The following is a 22,082-nucleotide window of genomic DNA, read 5'->3' as shown; positions in this document are numbered from 1 at the left end:
CCCAGGTGAGTGGGACACTGCGCTTTTCCTGGGAAACGGAAGTTTTGGCTCTCTTCCTCCGCAGCCCCGGGCAAGGTCCTGGGAGAGCACAGACCTATCCTGAGATCCAGGCCAAGTCTCCTGGACACAACTAAGGGCAGAGCCAGCGATGATGGTGATGGAACAGGGCGCTGGCAAGGTGGCACCTGCCCCCTCCCCTGCTCACTGAGGGCATGTTGCCCTGAGCCTCGGCCGGGGGGAGGGAGGTGGGCCAGCACCAGTGCTTCCGGGGAAAGGAGGTGGCTCTGCTCGCTAACAGCAGTCCTTACAGACGTTTCTGTCACTATCTAGTTCATCCCTAATGAACTATTTTGATCCCACCAGGATCAGTGGCCCCGGGGGCAGTGCTTCCGAGCATCCGCTACCCAGGCACCAGCCAGAGAGGCCCCGAGAGGCCAGGGGCTGGCCTTTTGGCCCTGACATGCTGAGGACCTTCCCATCTGAGCCTCTGCCAGCCAGGTGGGGGCTTGGCAGGGGGCACTGTCCCTCCTGTATAGAACTGCTTCCTCCTTGCTGAAATGATAAGCTTTAGGGCTCATTGTGTGTGTGTGTGGGATTAGCACAAAAAAAAAAAGAAGAAAAAAAAAAGACAAAAAAAAAAAAAAAATAAAGACTGATGTGTCTTGCCATGAGACCGAGGGTAGGAAGCCAGAGGAAGCCCTGGGCCCAGAGAAATCCGGAAGTGCTCTTAATGGCATCTTGGGAGGGGGATAAGGAACAGCTTGACATCTCTCCCAGGAGTAGGGACCTAGGGTGCTCATCCCCAGCCACCCTGCGTCTGTGCCCCGGAGCCTGGACCTACAGCTCTGAAAGCATCTGCCGAGCCCTTCTCAGAGAGAGGAGCCCAGGGGAGTGGCCTAAGCTAGAGGGGGCAGAGGGCTGGGCTCAGCTAAGGCTCTGCACAGAACGGTCTGGGTGTAGGCCCTGACGATAGAACATTTGAGAAGGAATGCCAGCCTGGCCTTGAGGGAGGCTGCTAATTAAAGAGTCCCAGAAAGAAAACAGCCCTTCCCAGAAGGCTTCCCGGAGGAGCTGGTCCACAATGGAACGAGGGTGCGGACAGGGAGCTCTCTTGGGCAACTCAGGGGAACAAGGCAGTGAGGCCAGGAGGGTGAGGTGTGAAGGCCAGCTGGTGTGGAGGTTCTGGTCAGTAAGTCGGAAAAAGAAAGGCAGGGCCTGAGACTGAGAGAATCGTCTAGGCTGCTGGTCAGGGGAAGGCCTTTTGAGCCTAGGGCAAGACTGCTGAGCTGAGCTGTTCTCCCACGGGCGAGGTCCCAAGGCAGCCAGGCACATAGTATGAATGGAGGAGAAAGTAGATTCCCACTGTGGGCTAAAGAACATCTGCTCCTGAAAGAAGATGAGCCACTGGACATGGCTGAGCCTCTCAGAGCTCAACTGCCCGGCCTGCTAAACAAGAGTCTGCAGCAGCTGCCTGCAGGGCGGCGAACAGAACCATGGTGTCTGGTCCCTGCCCAGCAGCACGTAGCCACCGGGCATGAAGGACAGTCATTCAGGAAGGGCTCCGCTGCCTTCCAACTGCCTGGCCTTCGGGGAGATGCCTTCTCCTCCAGGAGCGTCTAACCCAAGGGGCACCCCAGGGCCTGCCTGTGAGCAGAGATGGAGGACGGACAGTGGGGGCCTCAGTTCCAAAGCAAACAGTGTGCTGAGGCAACACCGACCATGCCTTTCTTTACCTTGGCAATCTCATGCCCACACTAAATATAGATGCCGGTGCAGAACGGGCATTTGCCTGCTGCCACAGAATTGGCACAGTCCAACTTACAGCAGAAGGGCACAGTGTTAAGACTCTAGAAGCTTTTCACTATGTGATGCTGGAATCTCAAGTTCCTTTCTGGTTCAGATTGAGCGGACATCTCCCACTGCAGGTGAGGATGACAGCCGGCCTGGCAAGGGGCGCGGTTCTGCCAGCTGGACAGACACGCAGCTTTTCACCAGGGGAGAAGGCACCGAGGCCCATGGCCCGGCCCAAGGCTTTCCTCTGGTCAGTACTTTTCCAGCCCCGACAGCTGTAATCCTTGACTTTTCCTTTGTGGCTGCACTTTTCTGATGGTAGGAAACCTGGGCCTCAAGATGTGCTCCGAGTTTTTTAACTGGCTATCATTTGAAAGAGCTTAAGAATTGAAGAACAAAATAGAAAGGGTAGTTTGTTTTCTTAATAAATATTTTTTAAAATCCATTTTATAAACAGTTTAGAGTTTTCTGCTCCTAATTTTTTTTTTTCTCTTAAATTTTCTCTTCTCTTTCTTGGTTCGTTGATAAACAACAGGCACCAAGTTCAGAAGGCTGTATTTTTGTTAACAGAGAAGAACAAATATGGCTTCAAAAAATAACATCTTTAAAGAATCAGTTCCACATATTCCCTCCCAACTCTTCTATCTCAGAAAGTCATTTTTAATGACCGTTCTTAGTCATTTCAGAAAAAGAGTTTCTGCTTCAATGTATTTATGTGATGGCTATTTTTACAGAGTGGGACTTTTCTCACTGGCCCCACACTACCTTGAGAAGAAGGAAAATGAAAGTTCATGTTGGGAATAATATCAAACCCAAGCAGAAGAATAACAAAGAGTATGGGCCTACCTCTTTAAAATCACACTTAAAAATCACTTTATCTTTCTTAATAAATTATTGCAAGCTGGACTGGGGAAAAATAATTCCAGAGGAGGTTTACAATATAAATAACTGCACAGAGATCATTTTCTTTGTTTTCGTTGGCACAGGTCTCGCTGAGTTTAAATGAACACGCGCAGCGATGATGAAAGGAGCCGGAGAGGAGAGCTTGGGGGATAAACAGCTCCGTGTGGCCACCAGTGATTGAGACACTCCCAGTCCCATGGTCCTACGGGCGGCACAGTGTGTGTGGGGTGGCGTGGGGGGAGGTGTGGGGGCGGGGTCCTGTCTGCCCTCTGACCCACAGGAGGCAGCAATTCTAGGTTACAGACTCCACTCTGGAGTAAAGAGCACTGGTTTCTGCTCTGCCCGAAGGCACCCCTCCTGGCTGACCCAGTGTCAGGCTGGGGCCTGTTCTTCTCCCCACCCCTCTGGTTAGCATCTGGGTACCTGGTGTGTGTGTGTGTGTGTGTGTGTGTGTCAGTGCTGACACTGGGAACTAGGAAATGTATATAGGCGACTAAATAAAACTCTGAGTCTCCACCAAAGCCCTTTTACTCTGTTAACAAAATAGCTCATTTTTATTTTATTTTTTTTGCCTGTCAGACTCTGTGGTAAACACGGCTCATATTATCTAGATCCATGTTCACCCCACAGGGAGAGGGGTGTTCTCATTAACTTTAGGGGAAAAACCATGTTCTTCTAATCCCTGACTCTAGCGCCCTCTCTGACCAGTGGTTCTCAACCTTCTTAATGCCTCGACCCTTTAATACAGCTCCTCATGTGGTGGTGACCCCCAACCATAAAATTATTTTTGTTGTTACTTCATAACTGTAATGTTGCTACTGTTAATGAATTGTAATGTAAATATCTGTGCTTTCCGATGGTCTTAGGCGACCTACAGGCTGAGAACCGCTGCTGTAGAGCCTAAGACCATTGAAAAACACAGATATTTACATTACGATTCAGCTAAGCAACTCACAGTACTTAGCACCAATGAAGGCTCAGTCAATCATGCATAAACCAATAAATCATGCTAGAGAAATGTTTGTTGAATGGAAGAAAAGAAGTCCATTCTTAGCAGCAGTGATTCACACACACTGTGTAAATACTCTCCTTGAATTTTGATCTCAAGCATCCTCAGGAAGGACCCTCCCTCCCGCAGTGCCAGAAGGCCCTCATAGCACCTGGCACAGGAGGCTCAGTGAGAGACTGGTCTGAATGTTGGTATAAAATTTTATCTTTTCAGTTCACTAAGTCTTAACAAGTGAACACTTTCTAAGCGATGATTCTTGGGGGGAGGAGGGGGTTAAATAATTAAATTTCATCACTAAATTAGAAACCAACGAAGTGTTTAGAACACTGTTTGGCATACAGTAGGCACTCAATAAATGTTAGCTGCTGCTGCTGTTATTATTAAACCATTTTAAACTATTTAAGAAACTTCGAAATGCTATGTTCAGTGAGAGCCAACACACAGACTTGTGAGCCAGGTGACTGTTCCTCGGGCTTAAGGACATCTATAAGTGGGTGAGTTCTGTTAGTGCCATCCAGCCAAGGACAGGGAGGGTGGAAGGAGGAGGGCAGTGCTGTGAAGAAGGTGCTTGGCCTCCCTATTCAGGTTGCACCCCAGCCCGCTCACACACAGGCTGGGAGGTAAGTGACAAGCATGAGGTGAGAGTAAGGTCCCCTCCTGTTCTTAGGTCACATCCCCCCCAACCCCCCAGACGAACAGGAGTTCCAGGTCCCCAAGCTCACATTCTTCCTTGCCTTCCCCCCTTCTCCATTTTCCCCAACCCCTTCATGGGCAGTATGCCTTGCACAGCAATGCCTGCCTCTGAGTGCCTGGCTGAGTCAGTACAACTAGGTTTTAGTTTTCACTCTGGGGGAGAGGAAGTCTGCCTACCTACCTCCAGTCCTGTAGGGAGGGGACACTCTCAGGGAGCATGGGGAGAAAGGCAGTCTTAATTTTAAAGAGTAAAACAGATGTGGAGACATTATTTGCTATTTAGGAAGAGTTGGAGGAACACAGATCATGGCTAAATGGGGGTCCCTGATAGAGATGGGGATTAGGAGGGCAGAGGTGATCTCAGAGGAGGGGCACGTTTCATGATGAGGTCTGGATTGCGTGCTGGCTGGGAAGAAGTTGAATTTTTCTTGCATTTCTGTTTTCAACAAAAGCAAATTATTACTTCATAATTCAGCTTCCAAGTTCCTCAGAAAACTGATGAAAGGAAGTCTGGAAGCGACTCCTAGGCCAAGACACAGCTCAGGTCATTATGGTTCTTTAAATTCCAAAGGTTGCAATTCCTAAAAAGTTTACCTTACAGTGTTCAACACATCGACTGGCAGCACGTTCCACAGAAGGAAGCCTGCAGACACACACCCGGCATTTTTTCTGCTGAGAACATGCTGCTGCTTGCAAGGTCTCGCTCGCCCTGTGGGCTGCTCTGACAAATGAATTAATTGTTCAAAGCAGACAGAGTTTGTTTAGTCATGTCTGCTGAGGTGGGAAGGGTATTACAACACATCTGCGCTGGCAGCCAGTCCTTAGGCCTGCCTCGGAGCCAACCCCCTCCAGCCAGAGAGAGCGGCATCACCACAAAGCCAATGCACACCTGCCCCACTGCTTTCACATTAAAAAGAAGAGCGCGTGAGAGGGTCTATGGGCTCTTCTCTTTCACCAGGGAGGATGGTGAAGCTCAGTCATTGTGAGGATAAGAGCAGGTAAGCCAGGTTGACTGACTGTCACAGAGACATCTTGGGCCCAGTAACCTAGGGTGCAAACCCAGACTTCTCACCCAGGCTGTCTTTGGAGGTGCCCCTGAATATGACCCTCAGGTTCTTAATTCACAGTCCTTCCTTCCACTCTCTTCATGTGCCCTCTTGCCTGCCACACTGGATTGTTCCCATGTCACCTGGATTTCAGTGCTTTCAATGCAGTATTTCGCTTCTCTGAAAGGTCCCCCAGGCCCACCTCTGCAATTCCTGTCTGTGCTGCAGGAAACCTGGCCCCACCTCTCCAGTCCCCATTGGCCTTCTGAGTGGTTATGTAGTTAGGAGTCCAACAACATTTAATTTATGACTTCTCTTCTGTGTGTCCTTGAATTGGGATTCTATTCTTGTAATGTTGTTTTTAACTTTCTACAAGTACTTTGTTTTATCTTCCCTCCTGGACTATGCATTAGCTTGTGGTGCCAGGGATAAGCCTTGTTTACTATAGTCTTTCAAGGCTTCTGGCAATGGCGGGCACAGAGGGGTACGCGACCACCTGACTTAAGATAAATGACTGTGAGCTCCCTGAAGGCAGGAGAGATGACTCATGTTTTTGTAAGGTAAGTGCCACTAAAAACTTTGATATACCTGGACATATTAGCAGTCTGATACCTGCTGATTTAATAACAGCAGCTCAATAAATATCTGTTGAATGAAGTCAACAATCTTATGGGTTGAAAACAAGATTCAGTACAGAAAACCTTGCCTTGTAAAATGATAACCTTTTAAGCAGAACCTTACTTCATTAATGAGCTCCTTCTCTTTGCTATGCATATCCCCCAATCGAGAAGCACCAGAAAGCCCCCAGCTCAAGTAGAAATGACTACATGGGTGATCTTTGAGCAACAGGCAAAGCGAGCCGGATGCCATCAATAGGTAGACAGTGTCAGAATTAAGTTCAATGGTAGGACTCCCCTTTGGTGTCTGCTAATAATTGGAGAATTGCTCAGTGTGGGGAAAAATACCTCCACGTTTGGAAGATTCTGTGAATATGGAAAAATAGTTCTTCCTTTCACTGAGTCTAGTAGTCAACTATCACAATAGCATTTTAGATCCTCAAAATAATCTTGTGAGAGAGGCAGAATTTTATATGTGAAAAAATAAAGGCTAAAAAATTTCTCGGTATATGGTCTTCTGATTCAAAATTGGCTATAACTAGATATCATACTGGCTGCATAAAAGATGTAATCCACCAACAAACAAGTGCGCACCTATGAAATGTGAGGTCCAGGGAGTAAAATCCCACAAAGGACTGACTGTGGACTTGCTGTGAGGAGAGAAGAGGGATACCTTGTTTCTGACCCTCATAAAACATGCCAATGTAAGACCTGAGCAGACAGGAATAAATGCCCCAAATCCCACCCCAAATCTTGAGACAGCTAGGAACAAGACAGAAAATATGGGGTTTGTTTCTTTATTGTTTTAAGCTTCTGCTCACTCATAATGAAAAGTCGTTTTCTTAGTGATCTGTAAAGTACAAAACATCACCTGCAAGATGAGAGGATGGTGGGGGATCTGCTAGACTCAGAATGCATGGTATTTATTAGTAGCATTAAAAACAGACTGCACATTCTTGAGTAGAATTCTTCTGCTTTTCTGAGAAACGTGTAGCAGCCGCCACCATTTCATGTGATGCTTTCCCATTTCTATAGTATGCCGTAACTGCAGGGAAACCCGTACAGCGTTCTAGCGTTCCCACGTGGGATTCCCAGCAGGGACAGGAGTGGGATGGCCTGCTCTGTTGGTGGTTGCAAGGAAACAACTTCCTTCAGCTTATAAGCTTCAAATTCAGCTTAGCTCTGCCACAGTTAACCCAGGGGGACCAGGGGAACCGGGAGCCTGCCCGGTAGACAATCAGAGGAAGGGCACACACAACAGTGGAGAGCTTTGGGTTCCTTTTGATGGATATATTCAAGGAAGAAAAATAGAGAATGTTTCAAACTGCTTTTGAACTGAGACTTTTAAAAATTGTTTTTGCCTGTTTGGGCCTGGAGCTACATACTTTAAAATGATAAAAGCAGTTCTTTCAACTCAACTTTAAATCAGAGTTCCCACAGCTAGTGTCAACATGCAGAAGCCCTATGGCTGGAAAAGGAAGGGGTAGGGGCTGGGCAACGAGGTGTTGCAGTGAGTACCAGACAAGTGGAAACACAAAGTTTTGTGTGCAACCGAGGCCGCTTTCTCTGTCCTGTGCCCAGGATTTGGTTGGTATCCCTCCCTTCTTTTTCAGTTTTCCATGTTAGCTGGATTTACCCACTGCTGTTTTGGCTATAATCAGAGATCAAGTGTGGTATAATTATTCTAACATCACAGGGTGCAGCTTTGTTTCCAGAGCCGACACTTAAAAACTTTTCTTACTTGCTCAGTGCCAATATCACTAGAGCACTTCGTTTAGAGTATGAGAAAGGAAATCAGAACCAGGGCGATGCTGTAAATCAGGTTTCACCTAGACCCTGCCCTCTCAAAGGCAAATCCACATTAATGACAGATTTCCCCATTTAGGGCAGATTTCCCCATTCCTCTAAGTCAGACATTGGGAGTACTTCACCTCTGTCTAAAGGTAGACTGGGGACAGTCATGCATACGGTCAAAATTAAATAACATCCTCCCTCAAGGCCTAGAGAGAGGCTAGCTGACTGTGCCTTATACTGTATGTGATGGGTCACCAGGAAAGGGTAAAATAATCTTTGCCTAAGAATTTTATGGAAGTCACTTTAACAAAATTGAACATCCCCCTGCCCCTGCTGCCCCAAGAATGAGGAAAGAAAGATACTAGAATTTTAGTTTATAGGCCAGACATTTACAAAACCATCATCAACTTGGGGATGTTCTCAGGAATGACTTAAGTTGGGCATTATAAACACCCGAGGAAGCGTTTCCTATATATATAACACAAAATCATGTCAGCATTTACAAGATACTTTACAAAGTGTGATCACGTGCTTTCATTAGCCCCTCTGAAAAGCCCTACAAGGTTTCGGTCTGTCCACTGCGCAGGTGAGAAAACAAGGCTGCAGGAGGAACAGGGAGTGCCTTGGGGCCACACGGCTGACAGGTGGCATGCTGGGACTTGACCTCCACTTTGTTTGATCCTAGATGCAGAGCTGTCTATTAATTTGTGAAAAGGAGACTTCAAACGCCGAATCAAAACAGCGTGGGTGTTCACAGTCTGCCTCCATCTCCTACAGCCCGCCACTGACACCACTATGCAGGAACAGCGGACTCAGAGTAGAGGACGCACAGTGAGCATTCAATAGGCTGGGTGAAGGTTGTGGTTTGTTTGAATTAGTCATAGTCACATGGAATTGCTCATTAAACACTATTTTGATAGAATTTAGTCTAAATTCCATTAACAGTCATATCTGTTGCCTTGAGGCCTACCTCTGTTCCACGGCCCTCCTGGCCCTGCTCAGCCCCTCACAGGAGTGTCTCAGTGGCCTTGCCCAATCTCTGGTGATTCACTCACCCAACCTGCAGAGCTGTGAACTCCATGAGGATCATCCATTTGTCTGATTGGTTAGAAAGTCCTGAGCTCATTCAGGAATTCCCCAGTGCCTCCTACCACCAAATCATCTTCTAAATTATTGTCAACTCACCTTTAGTTAGGAAAAGGGAGTGAAAACACAAAAGAGTGGGAAGTTCTAAAAACACACAACTCTTGGCTTTAGGATGTCAGAGTTCCCTGACACACCACCAAAGAGATCTAGCAGTCTCAGGTATGGCTTAACCCTTCAACATCTTTCAATGAAGATGACTAGATGAAAGGAAATAAATGGGCTTGGGAAGCATAAAAATCTCTTCTTCCCAAGAACAACCTTGGACTGCTGTGGTGAAGGGCGTGGGTCCTGAAGATAGACAGATCTGAAATGGAACCTTGCTCAGACGCTTATTAGCTGTTGATCTGGGGACAAGTCATGTAAGCTCTTTGTCCCTTTCTATAAAATGAGGACAATAGTGGTAGGTACCTCATGGGGTAGCAGTGAAGACTAATGACATCAAGAGTTAGGACAATACCAGTAGGCATGCAAACACTGATCCACTTCATTAGTGTTGTCAGTAGCAGCAATCTAGAGTCAATGAAAAATTCCCCATGAAGTTTCCCCAGATGGCCATGCCAAGGTGATCCCATGGCAGGCCATGGCAGTAGGTTAAAAGAAACCTGTTGGGTACAGTCTTGCATCAGAGGGTCTTCAATGCCCCTCATTCAGCTTGCTCCTTCCTGCTAACCTGCCATGCTGTGTGCCTTTTCCCTGATCTAGAATTTCCACCTATTCTTCTCTATCACATATCTATAATCTCTGTGATGTGTCTCTTAGCCACTCTTTTCCAGGTCAGTCCCAGCCAAACTCTGATTTCACTGTACTTCGTTAACATCTAGCATGTGCAGCCACCGTTCTCATCTATCTAGCTGTTTCATGTATTATTATTGGCCTTTACAGCTCATTACTACTAATTAGAGGCCCAGTGCACGAATTCATGCACAGGTGGGATCCAGCCCACCCTGATCGGAGCTAATGGAGACCAGCCAGCTTGGGGGAGGGGCTGCAGGAGGTTGGCCCCGAGTCCCACACCCAATTGGGCAGGTTGGCTGGCTATAGAGGGTGTCATAGCGACCAGTCATTCTGGTGGTTTGGCTTTTATATATATATGTGGCAACTAGTGCTTTACAGACCTCAAATGTGTTGCACCTATTATCTCATGCTCTATGATCTGTTGGGACTAGCTCCCCAAGACCTCTGTTAGGCAGACATATTACCATCATCCCATGTTACAAAGAAGGCAACCATGAACCCAACAGTCTATAGCTGCCTGCTCTGTTCTTTTCCCTCTCCAATCCCCACAGGAACAATAGCCCCATCTTCCCTACTCACACACTTTAGGCTAACATGGCAGCCTTAAGTACTAGAAAATGCTCACTTGCTTGTAGAATATTGATCCCTTAGAAAGAACTCAAGCAAAAAAAAAAAAAAAAAGGAAAAAGAAAAAACTCAAGCAACTGTGCCTAATTCTCAGGGGCCACAGGAGAGAAGATGTGAGGTAAAGGATTGATTACCTCCCACCCACTCACCCTTGCCTGCCTTCCCTATGAGATTACACTAAATGCTGACTTTTTAAAGAGGGGGGAAAAACACGTCCCAAACACATTGTTTGTTACCAATAAGCTGAGACCCTGATCCACAGAGTGATTTCCATAATCAAGTGTACCAGGTCATTGCATTTGCTGCTGCAAGGTAAGAGGGCAACCTCAGAGGTGCAGAGTCTGTGTACTAAGGTCCTGCTCTCACTACATGCTTGTTATTTGTTTTGTGGCCATATACTTCCCTTGTCTGTGAGCTCCTCCAGGGCAGAAGCCTGTCTTCCTCATGCTTATTTCCCCTGCCTGTTACAGTGCCTCGTATAGCAGCTACTGTTAGTAGCCATAAGAGCTAATGTTGGACAGGCGCTTATTACTAAGCTGCAAGCCAAAGCTTGTATAGGCATTATATCTCTTTACTCCTTAAAATGTCCCGATGAGGTCAGGTGGATGTATCATTTCCACTTGTTTACTGAATGAATTTTTTTTTTTAAAAAAGGAGGATAGTGGCATTTCAGACTTATTAGTTTTCTAATATTGCTGGAGAAGGGATTTCAACTTGCGGTGCCCCAATCAAAGTAGAGCTGCATGCTTAGAGTAGCATAGGGTGGAGCTGCTTGAAGTGGGTTCAAATCCTATCTCTGTCCCAAAGCTGTGTGACTCTGGGTAAGTTTACTAAATTCACTGACTCATTTCCTTTGCCTCACAAGATTTTTATGAAAACTAAGTACAGTCATGTGCAAAAAATGTCAAGCACATAGCTGCCACTTGGGTATCAGATAGGATCCCTCCTTCCTTTCTTTACTCACTGCAAGATCGGCATAGCCTCAAGCTGTATAAATGTGGTCCCAAACCTACTTCTACTTAAAAATGCCCCAAAACATTGTGCCATCTGAAAGAGGGGAGGGGAAGGAGAAAGTGAATATAATCGGTTTGAAACAAAAAAGTATTTAAGGTAGAATAAAATAGAATAAAAAAAACTGCTCACCAACTGAATTCAATGATATTGTGAGCATGACCACAACACAGCCTGCACCCATTTTATCCGTCTGCGTTGAGAAAGAGAGCTGGCTGTGTTACTTCTCAAGTCTATTCTAAGAACTGCATTAGGACAAATGCCGAGTAAGATTCACTATCCACAAATATTCCGCCAAGGAAGCAGGGGGTCTAAAATAATTACCTCTATCTACATATTTATCATTAAAATAGGGGTTATAGAGAACCCAAGATGGCAGTGTAGGTAAACACATCTAAACTGCGGCTGTGCACAACAATTTCAAAACTACAACTAAAAGACAAAATGTCTATCACCCAGAGCCACGGGAGGGCTGGCTGAGTGGAAGTTCTATAACCAAAAGGAGAGAGGGGAGCATTCAGTGCACAAATGCTGAAAAACTAAGGCACGGGGGCATGCGATATGGGCTGGCAGGGGCGTTGCTTTCTTCAACCCAAAGGGGAGACGTGCGAGACCCAAACTCCTACGGGGAGAAGCTGGACTGTCTGCCATTGGGTCGAAAAGTGAGGGTGGCTGGCTTGCAGAGCTGTGTGAAGGAATAATCATTTGCTGCGCTGGGGCATGAGACAAGGAGACAAGGTCGGAGGTGTGAGATGGCTCACTGCCAGCCATTGCTGTTTGCCATGCCCTAGCCCACTGACATCCTGAGACTCCACCCCGCACAATCTACAAACACACCTAAGCTCCAAGCAGCAGCTTTCACATATGAATGGCCTTCGTTACTGCTAACTTGCAAACCAGTTCAGACAGCTCCATAATCCAAGCAGGGAGGAGAGGACTATAGTTCTTGCTGTAGCTCCTGCAGGGTGACCTCAAACGGTAGCTGACCTGTACCCCACTGGAGATCCAGAAGCCAGTGTACCTAGTGGTCAGTGTGAGACACAGATTTCAACTCCTCACATCCATAACTGCCACATTCAAGAGGCAGACTCAGTGAGCACCAAAGCCCCACTAAAACAAGCCTTGCACCATAAGCGTGTCTCCAGTGCAGCAGTTCTTTTATTATAAACACAGCAGGTCCCCACAGCCAATTGGCCTGGAGGACAATCCCTCCCAGGGTACCAATTGCAATCAAGGCTTAACTACACTAAGACTTTGCACTCAGCCCACTAAGGGGTGTACTAAGACTGTCCACCTTGGGTGATTGGGGAGGCTGAGCTACTGGCCCCTGTAGGTCACCTACCACACAAAACCACTCCATCAACACAGGGAGGCAGCCAAAATGCGGAGACACAAAGGCATGTCGCGAAAGGGGACAATGGAGGAAAGCAAACTATGGGACAACATGGAGTTCAGGACCACATTTATAAGGTTACTTAAGAATCTTCTAAAAGCTGTTGAGAAACTTGATGAGACCTTCAAGGACCTTAATGAGAATGCCTCCTCGGCCCCCCTCACCCCCCAAAAAATAATAATAAAATAAAAATGAAAAAGGACCAGTCAGAAATTAGGAATACACTGTCTGAAATAAAGAATTTACAGAAACTCTATTGTAAATTAACGTACCGCTAGAATCAAACCAAAGATCTAAAATACGAGGAAACAAAAAACACCCAACCAGAAAAACAAAAAGAAAAAAGGATCCAAAAATATGAAGATAATGTAAGGAGCCTCTGGGACAACTTTAAGCATACCAACATCCAAATTTTTGGGGTGCCAGCAGGAGAGAGAAAGCAAAATATTGAAAACCTATTAGAAGAAATAATGACAGAAAACTTTCCCACCTGGTAAAAGAAATAGACTTACAAGTTCAGGAAGCGCACAGAACCCCAAACAAGAGGAATCCAAAGAGGACCACACCAAGACACATTATAATTAAAATGCCAAGGGCAAAAGACAAAGAGAATCTTGAAAGCAGCAAGAGAAAAACAGTAAGTTACTTACAAGGGAGTACCCATATGACTGTTAGTTGATTTCTCAACAGAAACTATGCAGGACAGAATGGAGTGGTAAGAAATATTCAAAGAAATGAACAGCAAGAACCTACAACCAAGATTGCTTTACTCAATAAGGAACTATTTGTCATTGAAATTGGGACTAAAAAGGACTGTTGGCCCAGAAAGGAACTCACTACAGACTGATTCATTTGCCTCTCAGCATAACCATTATGGCTTGTCTAAGTTTAGGTTCTTGCAAGGGTATTTCTTAGATCACATGATCTCACACATCTAGAGGAAATGATGAACAGCATAGACTGATGAACAAAAACAGACCCAGAGATAGAGAAGCAGCAAACAGACTCTCAAACCTCAGAGGGAAAGCAGGGGAGGGTGAAGGTAAAGGGGAAGAGATCAACCAAAGGACGTGTGTACATGCATATGGGCCTGGCCAGTGGCCATGGACAATGGGTGGCTGAGGGCATATGTAGGGAGGGGTTTGGAATGGGATTGGGGGGATGAGGACAATTATGTGAGACCATAATCAGTAAAAAAAAAAAAAAAAAAAAGAAAAGAAAAAAGAAAAAAGAAAAAAAAAAAGATTGCTTTACCCCAGCAAAGCTATCATTTAGAATTGAAGGTCAGACAAAGAGCTTCACAGACAAGAAAAAGCTAAAGGAGTTCATTACCACCAAACCAGGATTACATGAAATGCTGAAGGGTACTTTAAGAAAAGGAAGAAGAAGAAAAAGGTAAAGATAAAAATTATGAATAACAAAAAGACATCAAATATATACCTACCAACAAGTGAATCTAAAAATCAAGTGAATAAAAAATCTGAAGAACAGAATGGACTGATGAATATATTGGAATCAGGGACATAGGAAGGCAGTGGACTGACAATTCTCAGGGTGAAGGGGGTCTGAGGGCTGTGGAAAGAGATTGGACAAAAGTCTTACACCTATGGATGAAGACAGTAGTGGGGGGTAAGGGCATGGAGTGGGGTGGAGTGGGGAATTGGGTGGAGGGGAGCTATGGGAAAGAAAAAAAAAGATGAACGCCTGTAATAATCTGAATAAAGATTTATTAAAAATAAAATAAAATAGGGATTATAATTGTACCCAGGTTCCTTATATGACACAAGACAACTGTTAGCTTTTTGTAGTATTAGGGTTAGGAAATTCAATGCTGAAAAAATGGAACTAACTCCTCCCAAGATAAAGTCAGAGTTTCAGAGGCTAAGATATTTTCAAACAATAAAAGCTCACTGGTAACAAGATTTATACTGTGGGAAATCCAGCAAATTGGTGTTGAAAAAATAAAATGTTGGATAAAAAAAATGCTTGAGGCCCCCAAGGGATGGTGCTATACTCTGTGTATTTATTCCTGTAAATAGTTGTTGTTTTCTAATCTTATTGCTGTTATTTTCTAATCTTGATGAAAACTTTTATTAGGTTAGTATTTCAGAGCTTGAGAAGACATTTGAAATTAAGAGGTCTTTTTCCTTCATTTACCAGATGAGAAAACTGAGAGAGATTAAGGTTGTTCATGTTACTTATTTAAAATCAAATCTTTAACAAAGAACTGTTAAAACTCAATACAAGCTGTTCTCTTTTAATTAACTACATTATCTTTGAGGCTCATATCAAGCTTTTCTCCATGCTTCAGCCAAGTCCCCAATTGTCAGTTAGGGTAATAGGCCACTTTGGGAATGCAGAGACTGTCATATGTTTATTCTAGAACAAGCATGTCAAACTCACGGTCCATGGGCTGTATGCCTTATTTGGCCAGTATTAGCCTTTGAGTTTGACATGCTGGTTCTAGAAACTAACAATTCCCAGATGTCCATCTATATCCCTCGTTCTGGCCAAAGTCGATGCATCAAAGAAGAGCAGTAACAAACAATGATTTACAACAAGATCATTCCTGCCATGGGCTTTCAATACAAAGTCTTTACCTTGGCATTCAGTACTTGCACAGCACGGTTTAATCAACCTTTCCAGCTTTATGCCCTGTCTTACTCTCAAGGCTTCTCGTCCTCTTTGTTAAAGCCCCTATCTTTGCTAGCTGTCTGAACCAGAGCCAGAACCTAAAGAGCCTCAAAGTCCCCTTCATCTCCCTCCCCCACCAACCAATCAATCACAGAGACCTGTAGATTCTAGCCTCTCAATTCATCAACTTCTTTCTAGCCTGCTTAGCCAAGGTACTGTCTTCCTAGAGCCAGCCTATCATCTCTAATTTGTTCTCTATCCTCTGGTCATCTTTCTGAAGCAGAAATCTGATCATGTCACCCTGCTCAAACCCTCTGGTCCTGCCTATGGCTCTCAACACAAAGTCTCCAGGTCCTTGTGTAGCTGACCCAGCCCATCTGTGCCTCACCCTGGCTGCCGGACCCTACCAGCTCTGCTGAACTGCTCTCAAGTCACAGATGGTTTCTATTCCTCTCTCTCTTACCTCTAGGCCTTTCCTGTGCTTTTTCTGTGGCCTGGAATATTCTTCTCCCTTTCTATGTGCAGCTCTTTCCAGGCATACCTTAGACGTACATGTTCTAGAAAGCCACTAGTGAAGCTCCCCAGGGCTAGGTCCCTCCTCTGGTTTCCTCTGGGCACAGAGACAGAATTTGTACTTTCTTTATCTCCAACTATGCTATTTATCTGTCTTCCCAGCTAGACAGATATTTTTAAGGACAGGAAACAAAGCCTTTTTTCTCTCCATAAATCCTCTGTGCTTTACCTACTTATCCCTCCCTACCTACAGTCCCTCGCAACCTCTGATCTTTTACTGCCGCCACTGTTTTGCATTTTCCAGAATGTCATATAATTGGAATCGTACAGTGAGTATCCTTAGACTGGCTTCTCCCACTTAGTAAAATGCACTTAGGTTTCCTCTGTCTTTTCATGGTTTGATAACTCATTTCTTTTTAGCACTGAATAATATTTCATTGTCTGGACCTATCACAGTTTGTTTATCCATTCACTCACTAAAGGACATCTTGGTGCTTCCAAATTTTGGCAATTACGAATAAAATTGCTATAAATATCTGCATGCAGGTCTTGTGTGCATATAATTTTTCAACTCACTTGGGTAAACAACAAGGAGCATGACTGCTGGATGAATGATGAGAATATGTTTAGTTTTATAAGAAACCATTAAGCTGTCTTCTAAAGTGTCTATCATTTTGCATCCCGACCAGCAATGAACGCGAGTTTTCCCGTTGTTCACGTCAGCATTTGATACTGTCAATGTTTCAGATCTGGGCTTTCCCAATAGGCATGTAGTGGTATCTCACTGCTGCTTTAATTTGCAATTCCTTGATGACAGATGATCTGGAGCATCTTTTCATATGGTTACTGCCATCTATATATCTTCGCTAGTCAGATGGGGATGGAGGTAGAGATTATCTCAGCGTCCCCAGTGCCTAATACAGTTGTTGGTGCAGATCTGGTGCTCAACAAACATCGGCTTAGAATTATGTCCTTCGTTATAACAAACACAAGGGAATGTAAGCTATTCCCAAAACGTACCTCCTGCTCCCATGACTTTATTCTGGCCATTCCACACTCCACCTGTCAGGATGGTGTAGGTTTCCTGTGGCCAGCAGTGTCTTTAAGCTCTCACAGCATTCTTTTGTTCTCTTGTGGCATAGAACAGCTATGCAAGCATTTACTATCTTTTCTCTCATTAAACTGTAAGGTCTTTGAGGGGGAAGGATTCACACTTTAAAAAATTATTTAAAAATTTACACATGGTAGAAAAACTACCTTTTTGGTAAATAATTTTATGAGTTTTAACCCAGAGATATGTCTGTGTAACCACCACCACCATCTCCATCACTTTCAATTTCTGCACTTCCCCTGGGACAATGTCTTGTCACCGAATAGTTAAGACATGTTGAATAGAATTGCATCATTTCTCGGTTAAGACATGAACACTCTGAAAAGTGGCAAGTTTTGTCATGAGTCCTTTCCTTGAATTAAGACTAAAATTCAATTTATATCAGACCCTCTCAAGAGCAAAGCTTTTCAAAACCTTGACCAGATACACTTGGCTGTTTCTCTTATTTATAGTTTTAGTCTCTTATCACTATTCTGCAGATATATATATATCAGAGCCCAGCCCTCGCCAGATGGCTCCAGTTGGTAGGAGTGTCATCCCATGTACCAAAAAGTTTTGGGTTTGATTTTTGGTTAGGGCACATATCTAGGTTGTGGGTTTGATCCCTGGTCAAGATGTCTATAGGAGGCAATTGATTGATGGCACTTTCTCTCTCTCCCCCCTCCCCCCGCCCTTCCTCTCTAAAATCAATTTAAAAAAAAAAAGCTATCTTTAGGTGAGGACACACACATATACACATACTTATCCCAGTGCCCAGATTTAATTCTCTTTCATGAAGGCTTCCACAAAGCCCCATTAACCCCTGGCCTTCTCTAAATTCTCTTTATTGATGCACTTAATCTCATACTGCCAAATATACACACAATAATTACTCATGGTGCGTGTCCTATCTTTCCCACAGGATCATGGCTCTACACAGGAACCAAGCCTTTTGTCTCTAATTCTCCTTGTGGCTGTCTATGTGCTTTGCCAGGGGCTGGATGGACTCATATCTGCCCAAAGGCTCCTAAAAGCAGAGCGTTTCTTCATGCTCCATTCAATCTACTGTCAACTACAGAAACCGAAATAGGCACTTTCGGAGCCTTAGTCAACCTGACAGCTAGTAGACTACACAACAGAGTCATGGTTGAGTTGGTTAACCTACAGTCAGTGCAGTAGGGCGCTCAGCATGGGTGACAAGAGTGGGTGCATTTTCTGGAAGAGGCAGTCACATCTCACATATCCTTTCACTGAGAAAAGTCAAAGTTCCTTTTGCAGAAGGGAATAACCCCTGAGCACAGGAAACTGCTTGCTGATCTGAAAATGAAAGGAATCCCAGGTATCCCAAGGAAATGAACAACTAACGCACATCTTCAAAGATAACGCTGTTTCTCTTAGAAATCTGGAAATTGGAAGAAAAATATTTTGCTCAATAGATGAGAGCCTGGGCCCTAACGTCACACTGGCCAGACTCAAATTTAACTCTACTGTTTTCCTTAGGTGTGCAATCTTGACCAATAACTTTACTTTTTTGAGACTCCCTTTCCTATCTATGAAATGGGCATACTAATACTTTTAACAAGTAGTTGTCAGGATTAAGGGAGATAGTTCCCATAAAGCATATCTTGAGTATGTATAATAGATTCCATATCTTGAGTATGTAGATTCTCAGAAAATAATAGCTACTGTTTTTATTTCTGATGTTGTTATACTCTCTACCTTTCATAAAGCATTTCGGGTATTAACACATTATTTCATTTGATCTTCAGTTATTCAAAGATGGAATGTTCATCACATGTAAAGGTAGAACTAAAACTCAGAGCATGGATGGACATAATTGGAGACCTGGTTTTGTGGTCCCATTGGCCAGACCTCAGCGCTAGGCTCTGAGGCCCTTGACGCAGGGTAGAACTCAGAGACTGAAAACAGTCTCTCTTACTTCCAGCATTTGGCCCAGGAATTGAGAAAGGCTCCAGCACGCAGGGCCAGTTCGGGGGTGGAAGGACGGGGAAGCTCCAAGAGGGAAGCCAATTATAAAGTTAAGGAGACACTCAAGGCCACTGGGTGGGAGAAGCCACAGATGCTAGTAAATTATACAGGGCAGCCAAGACTCCAAATGGCATTACTGCTGACCAATTTAACATGTACACTTTAAGCTATCGATTCTATCCCCAACCCTGGAAGTTCGACTGCCAAGAACAGCGTGGTCAAAAACACAGAGTGAAAAGACAGCAGAATCAATTTTTGTTTCATGTTGAGAATGTGCTGTTTTCAGCATGAAAACATGGGAAAAGGATGCAAAGAAAAGGCTGTGCTCCAAGGCAAGCTTTTCCTGGCTGACGCACACTTACTGCGGGGGAGTGAGGGGGGGGGGGGATGGGGAGACAGGAGGAGCCTGACATCCCACAAGGATAAAAAAGAGTCCAGCCACCCAGGGCCAAGGTCTGACCAGGCACCCGTGTCTATTTCCACTTGGGGCGGGTGTGCTAAGTGTCTATTTTCTCTTTTCCCTTCTTCTGACAATTAATTAGAGGCTGGGCACAAGCAGGGTTGGGGTTAGGGAAAAGAGTAGGGGACCTCAAAGGAGACAATAACTCTACGGTTAGGGTTCATTAGCCATTAACTCTACTTAGGATTTATTTATTTATTTATTTATTTATTTTTTAACTCGGGGCAGGAGCAAATCTACAGACAAACGAGGGGTAATATTGTAAAATATGCATTCAGGTATGAATGTAGGGAATTGTTCTGCTTGAGAGCTGGTGAATATCTATTTCAGACAAGGTAGCCGGTCCCAGAGATCCTGTGGCCTGATGGGCGGGGAAGGTGCCATTCTCGGGCCGGATGAAAGGAAGATGATCCTGAAAGGGGCTGGAGATATATAATTTCAAGCAACTCTGTTTCAGGCACGTATCTTCCTTCTGATTGCTGCAGACACCAGCTGGTTGGGGGAGGGGGAGAGGCAGGCAGGAAGAATGAAGAGAGGAACTCTCCACTGGTGGAGGAAAGCAGGGGAAGCCAGAGGGAGGAAGTCATTCTGGGTTCAAAGAAATCAACTTAGAAAGCTTCCCTTATAAAAATAGCCATTGGCAAATCCTAGCCTATTTATATCAACTGTCCAAGATCACTATCAGGATCCTGGACTGAATCACAAGACCCAGTAAATAATCCTTACGAGCATGGGGCACTGGCTGCCTGATTTATGGGGAGATATTTCAAACACCACTGGAACAACCGAGTCAGGGAAAATCTGAGTGCTGGCACCAAATGGTACACTTGCAAGTGGATCTCACTTTACAGAAATAGATAGGTTCCTGAAAAGTTGGCTCTAAAATGAACTCAATTAATGGAGTCATATTTTCCTAGTGAATCACATTTTAAAACTAGAGATGGACTGGGGGAGGGGTGGCCAAAAAATACAAACAAAATAAAACAATGGTGACCCTAAGGCTTAAAAAAAGCCAGCCTTCATTCAGTAGACTTTAAAATCACACTTACTTAAAAGGCTATTACAAATGCTTATAAAATAGAAATTGTCTGACAGCAAACATGTCTAGTGCACCTGTGAGGTACAGTATAAGGAATGGCACCAGGCTTTGTGGGGTACGAAGACCCCACTGCCTGACCCTTGAGAGCTCACAATTTAGGACACTGATCACTGTATCGGAAAAACATCCTACTTGGTGGCGATGAGGGCTGTGGCGGCGGCAGGACATGAGGGACCATCTGGCCCTTTAAGTGCTATTTGGGCTTGGAACAGCTCTGCCTCACGCTGTCCAGCAGAAGCCGACCAAGTTGGCCTCTAAGCGTGCCTTTTCAAACGCTCCGTTTAAAGGCTAAACGCTGCTGGTCATGTGGGACTGTGTCATAATTGCTATTTATTTAACTAACCTGAAAAAAAAGAAAGAAAAAAGAATCCCATGATTTGGGAGCTTTAATAAAATAAGAAGAATTAAGGTACTTAGAGCTCTCCGAAAAAGTTAAAGACAAACCCAGGGGTTGTTATTTTAAACTTTAAAGGTCATTTGCTCAAGGGATCTGTTTGTTGGGGAAAAGCCTGCTTCCTACTATTATACTTTAAGCTCTTTTGCACACAGAATACTGGCCATCAGTGACAGGGGCAGACACCTCATTTGTTACTAGTTTTGTAAGCACAGATCATAGCATACTGGGTTTGCTTTAAACAAAGCACACACACACTTCTGACACTGTGGAAAATGTCCTGTGTTAACGATGTTGCCAGTGACTTCAGGCATATTCACAGAACTGGGGAATAGTAACTAAAAATATTTTATATGCCTTAGACACTGGATAGTGCCTCAGTCACTGGTAACACTTTGGCGGCCTGTCCACTGCTAGAAAGAGTGAAACTCTTCCTGCCTTTTCTGACTTGTTACTTCTAAGCACATTTTTGAATATTTTTTGTTTCAGTCCCATAGTGATGAATCAAGCCGAGGCAGAATACTTATCCTTATGTCCATTCTATATTTCTTCCTTTTTCTAATAGAATGCATCCCACTTTTCCACTAGCAAGGTACAGAGCTGCCCTGCACACTACATTTCCCAGCCTGCCTTATATTACAGGTGGACATGTGACTAACTGCTGGCCAATGAGATGTGAGTAACTGCCCCGTCATGTCCTTTAAAAGGGAAATCATTTGCTCTCCTCTTCCTCTCCTTTCTCCTTACATTCTGGAATGTGGATTTGCCATTGCCCAGCCAGCTTTTACAACATCCAGCAGGGCTTCTTAACCCTGGAGTCCACAGGCCCCCTAGGGTCCATAAATAAAATCATTGGTCTATAAACTTGGATGGGAAAAATATAAAACTTTATTTTCACTATCCTCTGTCTATATGATGCTACTTGCAGTACCCATGACTCCGTCACCAACTGAAATCACTTATTTTTCACATCATATTATACTTGTTATGGATATCTTAAAATATCACATTAGTCATCACTACTTTGAAAGTACAGTAGCCATTAGACTAGCCATTAGAATAGATCATTATTTAATGGATTAATAAAGCACATATTACTATATAATGGTGTTTATTGTTTTAAATATTTTGACAATGA

General features: G+C 44.4%; 1 protein-coding gene and 1 long non-coding RNA gene across 3 annotated transcripts in view; one reads left to right on the top strand and one right to left on the bottom strand.

Annotated features, from left to right (window-relative positions):
* Positions 1 to 22,082, bottom strand: part of ATG7 (autophagy related 7) — a 207,356-nt gene that overhangs the window by 21,034 nt on the left and 164,240 nt on the right. The window lies entirely within an intron of this gene.
* LOC123652054 lies at positions 1,502 to 20,396 on the top strand. The gene is made up of 3 exons (XR_006741111.1): positions 1,502 to 1,925; positions 8,539 to 8,684; positions 19,803 to 20,396. It is a non-coding gene; the product is annotated as an uncharacterized LOC123652054 (long non-coding RNA).

The sequence above is a fragment of the Pipistrellus kuhlii genome, unplaced genomic scaffold (assembly GCF_014108245.1).
Source record: "Pipistrellus kuhlii isolate mPipKuh1 unplaced genomic scaffold, mPipKuh1.p scaffold_m20_p_11, whole genome shotgun sequence".
Lineage (NCBI taxonomy): Eukaryota > Metazoa > Chordata > Mammalia > Chiroptera > Vespertilionidae > Pipistrellus > Pipistrellus kuhlii.
This window is presented reverse-complemented; position numbering and strand designations above follow the sequence as displayed.